The sequence below is a fragment of the Macaca thibetana genome, chromosome 11 (assembly GCF_024542745.1).
Source record: "Macaca thibetana thibetana isolate TM-01 chromosome 11, ASM2454274v1, whole genome shotgun sequence".
NCBI classification, from domain to species: Eukaryota; Metazoa; Chordata; class Mammalia; order Primates; family Cercopithecidae; genus Macaca; species Macaca thibetana.
Window position 1 is genome coordinate 38,179,012 of NC_065588.1, and position 20,070 is coordinate 38,199,081.

General features: G+C 39.5%; 1 pseudogene; it reads right to left on the minus strand.

Annotated features, from left to right (window-relative positions):
• Positions 1 to 8,164: 8,164 nt before the first annotated feature.
• On the minus strand, positions 8,165 to 11,573 carry LOC126931580 (ATP synthase subunit C lysine N-methyltransferase-like; annotated as a pseudogene).
• Between the last annotated feature and the right edge of the window lie 8,497 nt (positions 11,574 to 20,070).

Genomic DNA, 20,070 nt, shown 5'->3' on the forward strand with positions numbered 1-20,070 from the left:
AAGCAGAAGGATCATTTGAGCCCAAGAGCTTGAGATCAGCCTGGGCAATATAGTCTAAAGAAAATAAAATTTTAAAAGTAATTAAAAAGCATCATATTATCTAATAGGGTGGTAATGCAGGAGGGACCCTCTACTCCAATTGGATTTCAAACTGAGAAGCTGAAGCTGTATGGATCACTATGTCCTTTTTTAAAAATTGTGTTAAAATACACATACCATAAAATTTGCCATCTTAACCATTTTTAAGTGTACAGTTCAATTGTGTTAAATATATTCACATTGTCATGCTATCAATCTCAAGAACTCTTTTCCTTTTGCCAAACTGAAACTGTATACGCATTAAACAACTCTCATTCCCACCCTCCCAGTCCCTGGAAACTATATCCTTTTAAGAAAACCCTGTTTAATTTCCCTTTAGTGCTGTCTCATCATCGCCATCAGTTTTCCGCCTCTGGGAAGTCGCGTCACCTGCTCTGTCACCCTGCCCTCTCAAGCTCTTAGCTTTGCCACACTCATCTCCATTCTTTTCCTAAACATCAGGCTCTTGATATTCCTAATCCTAATCCTACTCAACACTCTCTACATCCTCCTCAGCATTTGTATTGGCCAGTGTAGCTCTTTCTCTTGTTAAAAATCATTTTAGATTCATTCTTTGTTGGCATTTTATTTATTTTATTATTTTATTTTTTCAGACAGGGTCACCCAGGCTGGAGCGCTGTGGCACAATCTTGGCTCACTGCAGCCTCCACCTCCTGGGCTCAAGCTATCCTCCCACCTCAGCTCCCAAATAGCTAGGACTACAGGCTCACACCACCAAACCCAGCAACCCAGACACCTCGCCACAAGCTCTCACTCATCTTTCCCTGCAAGCTCCAAATTCTTCACCCACACCAGCACTTAGGGAGAACTGGTTAGTAGCTCTTTCTTGATCCTCCTCCCTTCAGACTTTCACTTCCTCAGCTTCCCTCACAATTGGGCAAGGTCTAATTCCTATAATTACTTCCTTATTCTGTGACATTTTTGGTGGTTCTGCTTCCCTGACTGAACACCAACTGATACAATGGTAGAGAAAGAAAAACAATTTCCCTCCACCTTTCTAAGTTCAGCAGCTGGGGCCCTGCCAATAAAATTGACAAAAGACAGATTAATAGGAGAAAAGACATACAAATGCTATTTGATATTAATATGTTTACATGCCCACGGAGGCCTTTGTATAAAAGAAATGAAGATTCAAAGAAGTAAATAGGTGTGAGCACTTATATACCATTTCAACAAAGAATGCTAAATTCTGGAGCTACGACAGGTCAAAGGAAAAGGAGGCTAGGGAATTTCCTAGGGTTGGTAAATTGTGAGACAGTAAATATATGAGGAAATTAATGGGAAATAAAGGTTGTTTAGTAAGATTTGTTCTGCAGATTTGTCTTGGTGTATCTCAGGGCTGATAAGAGTTCTAGAGTCCTCTCAAATAATTAAGAGTCCTGGTGATTAAGATTTGTTCTCCTGGGAGCTGTGGCTCACACACTGGTAATCTCAGCACTTTGGGAGACCAAAGCAGAAGGATCATTTGAGACCAAAAGTTCAAGACCTGCCTGGGCAACATAGCGAGACCCTGTCTCTACAAAAATAAATTAGCCAGGTGTGGTGGTGCACACCTGTAGTCCCAGCTACTCAGAAGACAGAGAAAGACCCCATCTCTTTAAAAAAAAAAAAAAAAAAAAAAAAAAAGAGTTGTTCTCTTCTTTCTTATAAAAAAGAGGTAAACACCTTTACAAGTGGAAATTTATGTCCTGTTTTTAGTCAGATGGAGGAGGGCAGAGAGTTTTTTCTGCATAAGCTATTTCTTAATTGCCTTCAGTTCAAAATAATCCTCATGCCAAAGTGGCATATTCTGGTTCCCTTCACAATATATGTATGTGTGTAGAAAAATGTCTGAAAAGATACAAACCAAATGTAAACCCTGGTTATCTCTGAACTTATGTGAATTTTTTTTACCTTTTACTTGTTTGCATTTCCTAGTTTTTAAAAGAATAACTGTGGATTAACTAAGCTGAAATGACTACAGACAGAAAAATATCTATTTACATTACGACAATTGAGTAGCAACCCATTCTTAAACAAGAACTCTGGTAGCAATGAATGGGACACAGACTGCCTGGCATTCATATGAGAACCTTCTCTTCAATGTAAGCAGCCCGAAGTACTCAATTTATTCCCTGAGATGAGTAAGGAATCTCTGAAATACTGTGGATTTTTGTTAAAAAAGGAAAGAGACAGAATTATACATTTTCAGACTTTTGATTCACTTTCACATTTCTTTACTGAGTCTTTTCCCACCCTGGCAAGGCAGATATATAAATCTTAGTTTTACAAGGAGAGGGACTGACACATAGGACAAATAGGAGTCAACTGAAGAATTTATAATACAAATGTTTTGTGCTTAATGTTTTTCTAAAAACCATTCCAAATAAAGATTAAGGTATTTGTGAACATATAAAAATTCTGTATGTTTTTGGTCAGTCTTGGCAAGGAAGTGGTTGTCAAGGATTTTTTGTTTGTTTGCTTTCACAAAGCAGACTGATTTATCTGCAGGCAAAGTGGGCAAGTGTTTAGAATAATTGATATTTTATAAAGTATTCATAATTAATAATTATTATAAATTAACTTCGTAGACAACATTTTGGCACAAAAAGTTGGCAAATGATCAGCAGACTTGACAATTATTTAAAAATGAACATTGTAGCAAATGAATCTGTTGTGTGCAGCATATAATTACAGCACTGTAGATAAGGTGCTAAGCTATCAAAAGGAAAAGTATGCTCTAAATTGGCCTCCTGGAGCATGAGGGTAGTGAGAAGTACATTACAGCACTCTAATAAATTACTTATGTCACCAGCTTGGGCAACATAGTGTGACTTCATCTCTACAAAAAAAAAATTTTAATTAGCTGGGCATAATGGCACACACCTGTAGTCCCAGCTATTCAGGAGGCTGAATGGGATCACTTGAGCGAGGTCAAGGCTGAGCTGAAATCATACCACTGTATTCCAGCCTGGGTGACACTGTGAAACCCTGTCTCGGGAAAAAAAAAAAAAAAAAAAAAAAAAAATTACCTATGTCAAATGGGCAAATACTAATATAAAAGTCAAGAGAAATTCTCTTTAAAAATAAAAGTTAAATAATTCTTCCAGTAATTAACTACATTTCCCCAAACAAGACAATATAGCAAAGGGGAAAATAGAAAAACAAAAGGATGCATGTTTGATGTTCTGAGGTTAAGAATAAGACCACTAGGCCAGGTGCGATGGCTCATGCCTATAATCCCAACATTTTGGAAGCCCGAGGAGGGCAGATCACCTGAGGTCAGGAGTTTGAGACCAGCCTGACCAACATGGTGAAACTCCATCTCTACTAAAAATACAAAAATTAGCTGGGCGTGGTGGCAGGTGTCTGTAATCCCAGCTACTCTGGAGGCTGAGGCAGGGAGAATCGCTTGAACCTTGTAGGGGGCGAAGGTTGCAGTGAGCTGAGATCACGCCATTGCACTCCAGCCTGGGTGACAGAGTGAGACTCTGTCTCAAAAAAAGAAAAAAAAAAAAAAAGAATAAGACCACTGAAGTCTGGTCTTGCCACTTATTGTCTTAGGCAAAATATATGTTTCTATCACTCAGTGTTCTCATCTATAAACTGAGGATAGTACTATCTAACCCATAGTACTACCATAAATATTTGATGAGCTAATTAACATAAAGCAAAAAGCATCATACATACTGCTCAATAAGTATGAACCATTGGAAAAAGCTTATCTCCTTTAATAAACTGATATGTGTGGGGTAGGAAAAGGGACTTTATGGAAGATAGAGCTTAAAATAGCCAGAAATTAGCTAAATGAGTCTTTTGCACATTTTTAAGCTAATATGCTAATTAGCATCACTAGACATTAGATAGTAAATTGAGAAGAACAGATAGAAAAGAGAATTAAAACTCCTTATGTTAAAAACAGCAACAAATTGTTGAATTAAACATAGTAAGTTGAACTCACATATTTACCTTTGCGTCTTCACTAACTTCCACTAAAATGAAAGTGTGATGGTTAATTTTATGTGTCAACTTGGGTGGGCTAAGTAATGCCCAGATAGCTAGTAAAACATTATATCTGTGTGTGCCTGTGAGGGTGTTTCTGAAAGAGGTTAGCATTTGAATCAGTAGAATGAGTAAGGAAAATTGCCTTCAGCAATGTTATGGCCAGGATCCAATCCATTAAGGGCTCAAATAGGGGGGGAAAAAAAAAAAAAGAAATGTAGAGGAAAGGCAAATTCTCTCTTCTTGAGCTGGGACATCCATTTTCTCTTGCTTTTAGACAATGGAGCTCCCAATTCTCAGGTCTTCAGCCTCGGACTAAATTGCACCACTGGCTCCAGGTTCTCCAGCTTGCAGAGGGCAAGTGATGGCACTTCTCAGCCTCCGTTATTGTGTAAGCTAATTGCCATAATAAATTTCCTTATATATAATCCCTATTGGTTCTGTCTCTCTGGAGAACTCTGATAAACACGGATAGTAAAAGAGGAAAGACATAAACCCACACGAACAAAGAAAACTGGAAAAGAGATAAATGCAGCAACAAAAATTTGAAAACTGGAAAGCAAATGAAGAGTTATTATCCTCTTCTCTGCCTAAATGTAAGCAGGCAATGGGGAAATCCCAGAAACAAGCTATTTGAATTTCTAAAATCCTGGGGAAATATCAGGAATTGAAGCCCAAGGTGCCACTGAAAGTAAGGGAACTGCTAGACTTAATGCATGAGAATTAGCTGAAAGTTCATATAAGGTGCTGCTAGACCACAGCCATCTTTTTCACCCCTCCTCTCCCTTCACCCCCCACCCCGCCCCCCGACTCCCACACCTGCCCTCCACCCTTTGCCACCATGCAACACCATTACTCCACTACGGCAGAGCCTGGAGTTTAACTGGTTAGAGTTTGACCAAAAAGACTGAATTTGGGTACACTGTGCTTCACAGAGAATGACAGGTATTCTACCAAAAAAAAGTGGGGGTAGTTTAAGTGAAAGGCAACAATCCCTTTCCCCTACTTAGATTCCAAAATATGGCAGTCAGTTTCAAACCACATAAACAAGAGTTTCTTAGGAATCTGACCATTACCCTCCACCCCCCAAAAAATACTTATACATAGAGAGTCAGGGGCTCCCAATAAAACAGCACAAATAGATTACTGTGTTATAGAGTCTATCAGGTGATAAATCCCACCCATGCATAGAGTTTCCCATCAGCTTTTAGTTAGCTGGATATTAAATATGAGAAGATAGTCAAGAATCATCAGTCAGAAATATTCAATCTAACATGAAAGACAGAGGTCAAAACAAAGAATAAAAAGAAACTGTGACTGAGCTAATACAAAATCATTAATATCCGTGGAGAGATAAGAGTGCACCTTTGAAACAAGAACAATATGCTATTAAAAAGGACATTCAGAGAACAACAACAAAAAAAACTATTCTTGGAAATTAAAAATATGAAAACAAATGAAAAACTCAGTAGAGGCCAGGGGCAGTAACTCACGCCTGTAAACCCAGCACTTTAGGAGGCCGAGGCAGGCAGATCACCTGAGGTCAGGAGTTCAAGACCAGCTTGGCCAACATGTTGAAACCCCATCTCTACTAAAAATACAAAAATTAGATGGGTGTGGTGGTGCACACCTGTAGTCCTAGCTACTCAGGAGGCTGAGGCAGGAGAATTGCTTAAACCTGGGAGGCGGGGGTTGCAGTGAGCCGAGATTGTGCCACTGCACTCCAGCCTGGGCAGCAGAGTGAGACTCTGTCCCAAAAAGAATGGGAAAAAAAAAAAAAAAAAAAAACTCAATAGAAGTTTGGAGGTAGGAGAGAAATGATAGGTATATTAGAGAACTAGTCCAGGCTATGAAATGTTTGAAAAATACATGTTCCAGAAAGAGAGATAAAAGGTGAAAGGATTCAAGACAATTTCCCAGAAATAAAGGATCAAATGTCAAATGTCCAAATCAAAAGAGTTTTTTAAGTACCCAGCACAATGAAGGAGAAAAGGCTCATCCCCATGTTCATCATCATGAAATTTCAGAATTCCAGGGAGAATTACACAGCAGAATGAAGACATCCAGGAAGAAAATACTTTAATGGTTTCCAGAAAGACAGGCCATATACAAGAGTTCAAGAATCAGAGTTCCATCAGACATCTCAATAATAATATTAACAATTTAGAAGACAACAGAACATATGCCTTCCAAATTTAAAGGCCAGTTGCTGTCCAAATTAGAATTCTATACACAGCCAAATTATTCAAAAGGGGAACTCTAGAACACATTTAGTTTAGATGTGCAAGATAGGACATTAATTGTTGCCCTGCAATATCTTTCTTCTTCTTTCTGTCCTCCTCCTCCTTCTTCTTTTTATTCTTCTTCTTCTTCTCCTTCTCCTTTGCCTTCTGCAGTAAACATGACAAATTCTATCTGGACCCTTGAACATCCAGAATATGTAAAAATTTTCCAACTTCCTCTGCAGCTAGATGTGTCCATGTGACTAAGTTCTTGGGCCAAAAGTATGTAAGTAGAAGTAATTGATGGTACTCCCCAAAAGTTTTATTAAAAGCTAAAAGCAGGCCCTTTTCCTTCCATTTTTTCCTCCATAGCTAAAAAGGAAATGGTAGATGGAACCAGAATGGCATTCTTATACTACTGGTGGAAGCCATTTGTTAGGAATGACAAAGAGCAGGCTAAAAGGAGATTGAGTCCCTGATAATAATAGAACTTCCAAATCAGCTTTGACTACACTTATGTGAGAGAATAAGCTCCTATCTTCTTTTTTCTCATTTAAAAGAAAATTATCAAATTGATCATATTTTTATAAGTTTAAAGATGTGACCATCTTACTTTATTACATCTCCATTAAGATAGTTCAGTATTTAGGTTACAGGTATATGACTGGGAGTTCAATTCTCTTTTGTGATAAGCATGGATTATTTGAGCTATCATTCAATATTCATTTTTCAGAAACATGAAGCTTGTTGACTCATATTCACATTCACATTTGCTACTTTTTAAAATCATTTCTCGGGGCCAGGCGCGATGGGTCATACCTATAATCCCAGGACTTTGGGAGGCCTAGGTGGGTGGATCACTTGGGCTTAGGAGTTTGAGACCAGCCTGGGCAACATGGTGAAATCCCATCTCTATCAAAAATACAAAACATTAGCCGGGTATGGTGGCACACACCTATGGTCCCAGCTACTCAGGAGGCTGAGATGGGAGGATTGCTTGAGCCAGGGAGGCGGAAGTTGCTGTGAGCCAAGATCACACCACTGCATTCCAGCCTGGGTGACAGAGTGAGATCCCCTCTCAAAAAAAAAAAGAAAATCATTTCTCCTCATCTGTGGCATTAAGCCATATTGCTTATAATATGAAGAGCTGTTGACATCTTTCCTACCCATAAACATGACCATATGACCATCACTTACTCATATTTTCATGCATCCAAGTGCATAAAAAGGCAGTAAGTACATTTCTTAGAATATACAATTAAAAGCAGATTTTAAATCTACCTGTTTTTCTTAACTTCTGTTTGTTTTCTCCCACAGTTAAGGAAAGTAATAATAATTTTTCATTTCATTCTAATCACACTAGTAATTTTTCACACTAATACAGTGTGTAATACATTCCCACTGTATTAATCTGTTTTCACACAACCATGAAGAAATACCCGAGACTGGGTAATTTATGAAGGAAAGAGGTTTAATTGACTCACAGTTCCGAATTGCTGGGGAGGCCTCAGGAAACTTACAATCACAGCAGAAGGCAAAGAAGAAGTAGGCACCTTTTTCACAGGGTGGCAGCGCAGAGTGAGTGCAAGCAGGGGAAATGCCAGACACATACAAAACCATCAGATCTCGTGAGACTCACTTATTATCATGAGAACAGCATGGGGGAAACCTCCCCCATGATCCAATTACCTCCTTGACACATGGGGATTATTGAGGCTACAATTCAAGGTGAGATTTGGGTGGGAACACAAAGCCAAACCATGTCACACACCAAAGACAAGTATGCTCTGGTGCACAGCTGTTAAGTTTCCATGAAATCAGGGAAGACCATGAATATTTCAGAAGAGCACTCTTACTAAAGCTTATATTTGAATGACTGGCTGGAAATGCATCGATGTTCAGGGCTTCACCTGCTCTAAAAGTGCACAGGTCATATGCCCACACTGTGTCTATCCCCTCCCCGGTGACATGGTCTACGGACCAGTGGGGGAAAGGGAACTGGCAAGCAATGACTCTGGCATCATCCTCAAGTTCAAGTTTCTTCTCCAACTGCAGCATCATCTGAGAAGCACACCAAAAATAACAGTGTTTGAGTACTATGAAAAAGTAACTGCCCACAAATCTGAAATATAAAATTTGGCAGAGTCATGCACCCTTTCTTGCCAAGCATGATACTTGGAATACCAAACTAGCCACTGATTTAATTCACAACCAACTGCTGTGAATCTTTGCTTTGCAGCTGCTATTACTGTGTTATTAATGTGTCCATCGCCATTACCAATGTCTACCAGGGATCCTCCTCTGCATAGCAACATTTTCACATTTTTGATCTGCTTTGTAGTTGCAGGTACAAAAGGCAAACAGACTTCTCAGAGGATTGGTGCTATAAATGGCATAGCTACAGCATACAGCCACGAGAGTCCCATTTCTTCAAACTGTTGGCTTCAAAAGTCGAAGGTAGAATATTTCTTGACTGACTTTCTTTTTTAAGTGTTTCTAGGGATGTGCCTCCCCTTCCCTCTTTTGGGAGTTTCTATCTTCTTTACGCCACCATTATTTTGGGTTTCTGTCACTGTAGTCAACCTTATCCTGGCTAATCCTACCTAATGTATAAGTTTATGAAGGTTTTCTTTGTAAATTATTAAGTTCTATAAATATGGATATATATATAACATTTGTTGATTGCATTATTTAAATCTTCTGTATACATCTGTTTTGTCTTCTTGATATGCAAATTATGAAACAAGTTTATTAAAGTGACACTATGATGGTGGCTTTATCAATTTCTTATATTTCGGGGGAGATTTTTATGTGTGTATACAAAACCATTATAAACTAGCCCTTTGCCACATTTTAAACTTTGAGTTTTGATTTCTTCTGATAATACTACATTTGGCTTCTTCCGTTTTTATTTTTCTGCTGTGTCTTTCCCCACTTGCTTATTTTCAAACTTCAGTTGTCACTTGCTTGAGTATTGCAGAATTGATCTCAGAGGGTTCTGAAGGTTGTTTTTTTTTTTTTTGTTTTTTTTGTTTTGTTTTGTTTTGTTTTGTTGAGATGGAGTCTCGCTCTGTCGCCCAGGCTGGAGTGTAGTGGCATGGTCTCAGCTCACTGCCAGCTCTGCTTCCCAGGTTCACGCCATTCTCCTGCCTCAGCCTCCCGGGTAGCGGGGACTGCAGGTGCCCGCAACCATGCTCGGCTATTTTTTGGTATTTTTAGTGGAGACAGGTTTCACCATGTTAGCCAGGATGGTTTCGATCTCCTAATCTGGTGATCCGCCCGCCTTGGCCTCCCAAAGTGCTGGGATTACAGGTGTGAGACACCGCGCCCAGCCAGACAGACTTTTTTTGAGGGATGCTAGACCTGGGAAATTGCCATTAGCCTCATCACTCTCATGGTAAGCATTCAGAAAATGTTGGGATCATTTTGCCTCTGATTTATGCGCAGTTATATAGCTCAGGTCTCTAGAATAGTCAGGTTACAAGGCAATAGGCAGAGGTTGTAAAAAGGAGATGAAAATCCTGTGAGAATGGTAAGGTGAGATTCCCTTGTGTAGCAGAATCTTCACTTAGTGCTGTTGGTAATAAACACAACTCTGTTTCCCTATGGAAATCTTTGGAGACTGGCAAGTCCACACCACCATTAGGTAGCATGTTATGTCATATCCTGACTTTGTGGAATTGAGTCCATAAGTTTCCATATTCTTTCCTATAAAAAACATTATATCCTTTAATAACATTGGAATTTTTTCCACCAATCACATCATCATTTTGTTATGAAAGTCACCAGGTATGTCTTTTGCAGAGAACATGAAGCTAATTGCTGGATTTTTTTTTTCCTATAGTATGACCACATAGTTACCATATCATTTAAAAAATATCTTGCTCATTATTGGACAGCTCTGTTGAGATCTTTAATATGTTCTGATAAAGTATATGTTACTTCTCATCCATCACGTTGAACATTTCTACGTGCCAGGTATGTATCAGTAATAAAACAGAAAAAAAATAAATTCCTGTTTATACTATGGTGAATCGGGGGAAAAGATGTTGACTAACAGAAAGACAATAAACATGGTAAATAAATATGTTATATGTTAGAAGCTGATAAGTACTACGAAGGAAAAAAAAGAGCAAGGTGAGAAGTGAGACATATAGTCTCAAATTGCAACTGTACATTAGTAGTCAGGATAAATGTTTTCGTGATTGTTGTGTAATGAACTACCCCAAGACTTTAATGGCTCAAAGCAACAACCATTTTATTATATCACATGATTTTGTGGGTAAGGAATTTGGCTAGGGCTTAACTGTGCAATTCTTCTGTTCTGCCTGGTGTCAACTGGTAGCTAGGCTGGGCTGCAAAATCCAACATGACTTCACTGGTCCAAGAGGGTTCAAGTTGACTTTACTCACATGCCTGGACTTGACAGGGAGGACCAGAAGCCTAGGTTCAACTGGGACCCTCTCCTTCCTCCATGGAGTGTCAGGATGTCTCCAGGTGGTTTCTAAGCAAGGTATCAGACTTCTTACAAGGAAACTGAGGATTCTAAGAGTCCCAGGTGGAAACTGCTAGTCTCAAAGCTAAGTCTGCCAAACTCTGTTGGTCCAAGCAGTCATACACCATCCATTATTCAAGGGGATGGGATATGGATTTTTACCTTGATAGGAGAAATGTCAAAAATTTTGTGGCTATGCCTTTACCTAGCAGGAATCATTAGGAAATGACATTTCACTAAAGACTTGAAGAAGATGAGAGAATTGGCCAGGGGATATTTGGGAGAATAGAGTTGCAGAGAGAAAACAACAGGGCAACATTCCCTAGTCAATAGTGTGTCAGGCATTTCAATGTGACTGAAATAGAATGTGCAGGGGAAGAATATTAAATGGAATATGAGAGAGAACGGGGAGGGGATGGACTTCCAGCAGATCCTGCGAGTCTTGTAGACATTTAAGGACTTTGGATTTTACCATGAGTGAATGGTGGATCACTGAGCATTGAACAGAGGTGTGACATATGACTTACCTTTTAAAAGGATTATTCTAGCTGATATGTTAATAGTCTGTTGCAGTAATTTAAGCAAGAGATCACACTTGCTTAGACAAGCATAGTAGAAACAGAGGTAGTGATGAGTGATTGGATTCTGGATTTATTAACAATTTGAAGATTGATATAGGATTTTTAATGGCTTGAATGTGGAATGTATATGATCAAGGGAAAAGTAAAAAATGATTACAAAGATTTTAGCCATACCTGGCTGGGTGCATGGGTCATGCTTGCAATCCCAGCACGTTGGGAGGCCAAGGTGGGCAGATCATTTGAGGTCAGGAGTTTGAGACCAGCCTGACCAACATGGTAAAACCCCGTCTCTACAAAAAATACAAAAAAATTAGCCTGGCATGGTGTCGCATTCCTATAGTCTCACCTACTCGGGAGGCTGAGGCAGGAGAAGCGCTTCAACACAGGAGGTGAAGGTTGCAGTGAGCCCAGATCACGCCACTGCACTCCAGCCTGGGTGATAGAGACAGACTCATTCTCAAAAAAAAAAAAAAAAAAAAAAAAAAATTAGCCGTAGCAGCTGAAAGAATTAATTTACAATCATCTAAATAAAGAAAATTCCAGATACAGTAAGTTTAAGAGAAAAATTGAGGATTCTGTTTTGGACATGTTAAATTTGGGATGGATGTTAGCTATCCTAGGAGAGATGTCAGGAACAAGGAAGACAGAAGAGTGTGGAATTTGGAAGACACTCTTGACTGATGATATTAAAAATATGATAGATGGTCCATGTTTTTAAAGGCATAGACTGGATGAGATCACAGAGAGGCTGTGGTATATTTCAGCATTAAGAGGGTAGAAGAAAATGGAATATCAGAATAGAGACGAAAAGAAGTATTGAATGAGGAAAGAGGAAAACAAAGAGTGTGATGAAATGGGGGGTCAAATCAAGAAAGTATTTCAATGAAAAAAGTGCCTCATCAAATTATGTCAAACTCTGCTCACAGGTCAAATAAGAGAATTAGCAATTGGATATTGGAATCAACAGCACACACGTCATAGGTGACCTTGACAAGAGAGGAACTGGAGACAAAGAATATGGATAACTCTTTCAAAGAATTTTGCTGGGAAAAATTCAGCAGAGTGGAAAAAACTGCAAGGTAAGAGAAAGAGGGAAGAATTGATGGACAATGTTTTTGAATAAACAGAGCGCTTGAGTCTAGGGCAAAATGAAGAAAACTGCTTTAGATGGGAGCTGTAGTAACATAGGGAAGATATAATCTATGGGTGCAGACTCAGGAACATTGGTTTTAATAGATCTAATGCTAGGAATATGTGAAAATTCTAATTGTTGAAAGAAGAAACAATGGTGTCAGCTGAATATGAGGATAGAGGAAGAGGTGCTGCTTGGTTTGAAGAGAAAGGGGAAGGTGTAAACTATCATAGGAAAATGGGAGACTCAATAGATCAGGGAGTGGTATGGTTTGACTCTTGTGTCCCCACCCAAATCTCATCTCGAATTGTAATCCCCACATGCCAAGGGAGGGACCTATAATCCTCATGTATCAAGGGAGGAAAGTGATTGGATCATGGGGCAGTTTCCCCCATCCGGTTCTCATCATGGTGAGTTCTCATGAGATCTGAAGGTTTTATAAGTGTTTGACCGTTCTTCCTTCATGCTCTCTCTCCTGCCACCTTCTGCAGAAGGTACCTGCTTCCCCTTCCACCATGACCGTAAGTTTCCTGAGGCCTCCCCAGCCATGCAGAACTGTGAATTAAACCTCTTTCCTTTATAAAGTACCCAGTCTCAGGGAAGTTCTTTATAGCAGTGTGAAAACAGATTAATACAGGGAGATATACAGCATAACTGCTGGCAACATTAAGAGCCCCTTGAGGTTGCAAACTACAAAAAAAATCCTAAGCCCTCCATCAACTGAATGGATACTTACCTTGGCCAAGGGGACCCCAGAAAAGCCTTAAAACAGTTCCCAGCTAAGATGGGACAGGAAGTTGGACATACCTCGTTATACCCTCTCCCTTTCACAGTTTAGACACAATTGACCAGCATTAGTAAAACAGAGATCATGAGACTGACAGAACAGACTCTTTATGGCAAAAAGATACCAAATTATAAAGAGGACCTAAGGCCACATCACAAGGGTTAAGTCATGCACTCCATATTTACAAGAATAAACTATGTTCTAATGACCACAAGGTTTTTTTCTCTAGCAGCTAAACAAGCACTGGCCTTGATAAGCAATATTAAAACAGTTGCAGCTCATCCATTGCCAGACGCTGACTGAACCCGTTCCACCAGCCATAACCACTGCTTTTATCAAACAGGAGACAATTTCAGAAATTTTCTCCATGTAAAAAGACGACCAACTGGACCATGGGCTGGTTCTGGATGGTTTAGAGAGGCTGTGCACTTGCATGCCTTCATGTCCTGAAAAGACCTTAAGCCCCCACCCCAACGTGAACATGGACCACATATTACATGTATGTTCAATAAAAAATGTCTCAGGACGACCTTCATGAACATTCATAGCTCCTCCAGTAATTTGAATACATATGTTTAGCCAACTGTTTGGCAAAAAGCTCTTACCCCAACCCCACCTTCTTTGAAGAGCTTGTCTCTGATCTTGGCCTGAGGCATGCTTCCCAGCCTGTAGGATGGCAACTGTAATCCTTTACAGAAAATAAAAGTCTTCTTTTTTTTAAATTATATATTGTGTGTGGGTTTTTTTTTTATGTTTATAAGGTTCATGGCCATGAATTTAAAGTAGGACCAGTAAGCAGTTTTGTTTTTCCTTCAGCCATCTTCAGCTACACTAGTGCAGATAAAGAATAGATCTAGAGTTGGATTTAACCAAGGTTGTGGTTTTGCCAAAGTACTATGACGAAGTGAGAGAGGACAAAGTTGAGGGCATATGCATGTAAATAATTTTTGTTGTTGTTGTTGTTGTTTGAGACAGGATCTTGCTGTGTCACCCAGGAGGCTGAAGTGCAGTGGTGCAATCTCAGATCTCGGCTCACTGCAGCCTCAACCTCCCGGGCTCAAGCGATTCTCCCGCCTCGGCCCCCTGAGTAGCTGAGGCTACAGGTCTATGCCACCATGCCCAGCTAATTGTTTTGTATTTTTTTGTAGAGATGGGGTTTCACCAGGTTGCCCAGGCTGGTCTCAAACTCCTGAGCTAAGGTGTTCCACCCACTTTGGCCTCTCAAAGTGCTGGGATTACAGGTGTGAGCCGCCACGCCCAGGCACAAGTAAATAATTATAATGATCAAATAGCATGTAATTTGGCAAGAAAGGGAAGAGAGGAGGACATCAAGTGGACAAGGGGCAGTGAAAAGTGGTAGATGAGTAGACTGGAATCCCCATGGAATAGGAAAACTGTTAAAGTCAGGATACTAGAGGAAGTGAACTGGAAAGGAAGGTGGAGGAGGTGGTGATCAGTGAGATGTACAAGTCCAAAATTATAAAGAGGTTGAAGCAGTTGTAATGACAAAGTTAGACTGTGACTATGAGTGTTGAGGTAGGGTCAGGAAGAGTTTAAGGTGTTTAAAATATCATTTATGTATTTATTGAAATCACCTAGAATATGAAAGTAGTAGTTTTGGTAAGATTAACGAGTCAGACTCTAAAATGATCATGAAATGAGAGGGAATGGGTGATAGAATGAAGGTCTCCTGATCCCACCGTATCTGCTGTTGCTGTATCTGTTGACAGGTTTTTCTCTCTTATCAACAGACTAAACATAGGCATTTTGCAACTTATGTACTTTTTCCCTACTGGAAGAAAATTTCAATTCTGGAGATCTGCAGTCGTTATCAAAATCCTGAGGCTCTCCTATGTCTCCTGATGTTTCATATGTCGTTCACAAAGGCCCAGACTTCCTGTTCTCGGAATGCACCCCAGTTCTATAAGGAATATCTTCAGCCTCAGAACAGTCACCTGATTCATTGGCTCTGGAGCCTACTTTCATCAGAAGATCCATCCTATTTTCTCATAGTACAAACTTCTCTCACCAACAGCCACTTCCATTACCCTGAAGTCAAAAGCAGGAAGAGATAAGACACCTGCTCAGTTTGCTTATCACCAGCAATGCCATGGTAAAGTTGTAAGCACAACAGGCATGTTTACTAGATTAATGCATTAGGAAGACCATTCTGGTTACATTTTGGAAAACAGCTTAGAGGAGCAAGAATGGAGGCAGGGAGACAAACTAAGTAGCTGTGGCCATAATCTAAGTTAAGAGACAGCTTACCTAGATTGATCTAGGCTGGTGGCTGTGGAAGCAGGATAAAGACATTCCAAATTAATTCTGGTTTCCAGAACTCATGTTAATCTTTCTCATCTGGGCATTTGCAGTTAAATCTTCTGCTTAGAAAATTCTTCCTCATTGTTCAATTTCCACTTATGAGTAAGAACACGAGATCTTTGATTTTCTGTTCCTGTGTTTAGTTTGCTGAGAATGATGGTTTCCAGCTTCATCAATGTTCCCACAAAGGACATGAATTCATCCTTTTTTATGGCTATATAGTATTCCATGGTGTATATGTGCCACATTTTCTTTATCCAGTCTATCATTGATGGGCATTTGGGTTGGTTCCAAGTCTTTGCTATCGCGAATAGTGCTGCAATAAGCATACATGTGCATGTGTCTTTATAAAATGATTTATAATATTTTGGGTATATACCCAGTAACAGGATTGCTGGGTCAAATGGTATTTCAGGTTCTAGATCCTTGAGGAATCGCCACACTTTCTTCCACAATGGTTGAACACATGGACACATGGAGGGGAACCTCACACACAGGATCCTGTCATGGGGTGGTGGGGTATGGGAGGGATAGCATTAGGAGAAATTCCTAATGTAGATGACGGGTTGATGGGTGCAGCAAACCACCATGGCACATGTATACCTATGTAACAAAACTTCACGTTCTGCACATGTATCCCTGAACCTAAAGCATAAATAAATACATACATACATAAAGTTCTTCCTCACCCTTCTTGCCTAGCCCTTACTTTTCCTTTAGATTTCAGTACAGATGTGATTTTCTCTGGGAAACATTTCTTACGCCTCAAGAGCAGCTTGACTTCCCTGTGTGGCTATCGCCTCCTGTGCTTATCTGTATCAAATCACATCTTGCAATTATTATTTACCCATATCCCAGTTTCTCAACAGTGGCATTGACATTCTGGATTAGGTAATTCTTAGTTGTGGGGGACTGTCCAATGAATAAGATGTTTAGCAGCATTCCTGGCTTCTACCCACTATATGCCAGTAGTACTCACTCTTTTCCTTCCTCCCACCTGTATAGTTGTGTTTGTGACAATCATGTCTCCAAACATTGTCTTATGTCCCCTGGGGGCCAAAACTGCCTCCAGGTGAGAACCACTGACCTAGAAAAATGTATCATTTTCTAACCATTTCCCTATCTCTGGACATTTAGGTTGTTCCCATGTTTATTACAGATTTGAGATTAATGTTATGTGCATGAATCATCAATGATTCCAAAAAGTAAACTAAGAGGGTACATAAAACATACCAACCTTACATTTCCATCTATAGTTCCTGCACAGTAGATTCACTGTAACTTTTCAGTACTGAGCTTACATTAAAAAATACAAGCTCCACTCATTACAATTTTTAAAAAATGAAACTCTTCTGGTTTATTTCACAATCAATGAGGATGGGCATCTTCTGAAGCATTTTACTTAATGTTTTTGTTTTTTAAATGGCTAGAGTTCAAACTCTTCCAAATTCACAAAAAAGATTCTAACACTTCTCGATTAAAATTCAAATGTTAGTGTTTACCATGTACAGTACTGTCGTCAGGGTAATAAGTGACAGATACTACGGTAAAAACAGAAATGGTGTCTGCTTTGAGACTTTACATTCTAGAGAGGCATAGTCCAATATGATAGCCACCAGCCACAAGTGGACATTGAACACTTGAACTGTGGCAAGTTCAAATTGAGAAGTGCACTGTAAATGAAAAATATGTGCTTGGTATGGGGAAAAAATATGAAATACCTTATTTTATACTGACATGTCCATGTATTTTAGATACACTGGGTTAAATAAAATATGTTTCTGGAATTTTGAATACACATATATACTTTTTACATATTAAAAATATCTTTTAACCATTCAAGTGACTCTTAATATTTTTAAATGTTAAAGAACAGTGGACAAAGACACATTTGGTGGTCAATTTTTAATTTTTTCTTTCTATCTATCTATCTATCTATCTAAAAAGAGACAAGATCTCACTCTGTTGCCCAGGCTGGAGTTCAATGGCATGATCACAGCTCACTGCAGCCTCAAACTCCTGGGCTTAAGCAATCCTCCTGCCCCAGCCTCCAGAGTAGCTGGGATTACAGGTGCAAGTCACCATACCCAGCTCATTTAAAACTTTTTTTATAGAGATGGGATCTCACTTTGCTGCCCAGGCTAGTCTCAAACTCCTAGTCTCAAGCAATCCTCCTGCCTCAGCCTCCTAATGTGCTTGGGATTACAGGCATGAGCCACCACATCCAGACCATAAATAGTTTTTAAACTGTTCAAAATATTTTAAAAATATATATGGAAAAGAACGTTGAAGTAACATTTATCAGCCACACCAGTTTCACAAAATCAAGTATTGCTACCTACTAGGTTGGTGCAAAAGTAACTGCGGTTTTTGCCATTAAACATTAAAATGGCAAAATAAAAAAATAACTTTTGCACTAACCTATTGGTATGTATCAAACTGTAGAAAATTTCACTTTTAATTTTAAAAAATTTAACATTTGATACTTACACTACAGTTTTACTCTGATGTTCCTTAAGTTAAATCAAATTTAAGCAAAAAATGAGAAACTGGTTCGTTTCTACTTCCCCTATCAAGTTAACTCATTTACTTACACTTTTGTACTTCAGAAATCTGTGTAGTACTCTATCTAAGGACACTACTATATAATAATCACAGCTATGAAGAAGAGTGAGGTGGATCTAATGTATTAAGATGTCACAGATGATGTGAAAAAAGGCAAATTATACAACAGTGCATAAAGCAGAAACCATTTTACAGCCACATTTTTGTGTTCCTGTACGTACACGTACATAACACAAGACTGGGAAGATACCAAATGTTTTAGTTGTAGATGGTGAGGAAGTTCCTTCATATTTCACATAATATACTTTTAACTCTTCTGTATTTTTTTATTGTTTCAATTGGAACTTTTAATTTACAAAAAGAATTTTAAAAACATGACAAAGATTGCAAATACATTTTCATCACAAATTTAAAGGGACTTTTAAACTCTCCTCAGAAGCCATCATCACCTCCAGTCTTTTGAAACCTTTTATGATTGCGACAAAAAAAGTATAAAAATTAAAATATACAAAACTGAAAACTGATCGATTGTAACATTATAGAGACTTATTTTCTATTAAATTTTCTTTAGTACACATGATTCTCATCTTAGTTGAGACAAAGTCTGACTCTGTAGCCCAGGCTGGAGTGCAGTGGCATGATCTCGGCTCACTGCAACCTCTGCCTCCTGGGTTCAAGCAATTCTCTGGCCTCAGCCTCCCAAGTAGCTGGGACTACGGACGTGTGCCACCACCCACACTGGGCTAATTTTTGTATTTTTTGTACACAGGGGAGGTCTCACTATGATGCCCAGGCTGGTCTCGAACTCCAGGGCTCAAGTGATCCTCCCACCTCAAACCCCTCAAAGTCCTGGAATTACAGGTTTGAGCCACCTTGCCTGGCCTTACAGCTACCTTTTTTTTTTTTTTTTTTTTTTTGGGAGGGGGGCAGAGTCTTGCTCTGTCGCCAGGCTGGAGTGCAGTGGCATGATCTCAGCTCACTGCAACCTCTGCCTTCCAGGTTCAAGCTATTCCCCTGCCTCAGCCTCCTGAGTAGCTGGGACTATAGGCACATGCCACCACACCTGGCTAATCTTCTGTATTTTAGTAGACATGGGATTTCAACATGTTGGCCAGGATGGTCTTGATCTCCTGACTTGAGATCCGCCCGCCTCAGCCTCCCAGAGTGCTGGGATTACAGGCATGAGCCACCATGCCCAGCCTACAGAGACTTTTAAAAGCAAAACTAGTTTCTGTGACGGAAAAGGGTGCTCTTCTCTAGATGTGAAATTTGATCCACCTGAAAATTATAGGAAATACTTGGGTCAGTAAAACAACACATGGTCTGTTGCCCACCGAACAGCTATGTTCCAAACTCCCTATAAACTCCTACCCCACCAACTTTATCCAGAACCTGGAAGTTGTTCCCCTTTGTCTGAGCAGCTATTCATCAAGGGGAGGTCATTTTTAATTTCAAGGGCAAATCTTCATGGTCAGAGCCAATCATAGGAGCTTTATTCCTTTTGAAAAATGATTGCTTTGGAGATAATGCACATTGCTGTGGCCATGAGAGCAAGTGAATGGGGGCTGGAGAAACCTTCCTCTTATAAAAAAGAAAAAAAAATATGTATGTGTGTGTGTGTATATATATATATATTTCAGCCTCTTATCATCCACCACCTGGAACCTTTGTGGTCACTTTGGAGCCGTAAGGGGAGACATCAGACTCACTTGGTGAGAATGGCAATGAAAGGCAGAAGGTACTAAGGCTCTTGATGACACTGTTCAGCTGCTGAATTAGCCAATCCGGGAACCGCCCTCCACCTAGACTCCTGGTTCTCAAGCACCTCAATCCCAAAGATTCTACAATTGTTTTTGATTGCTAAAATAATCCAGACACATAATTTA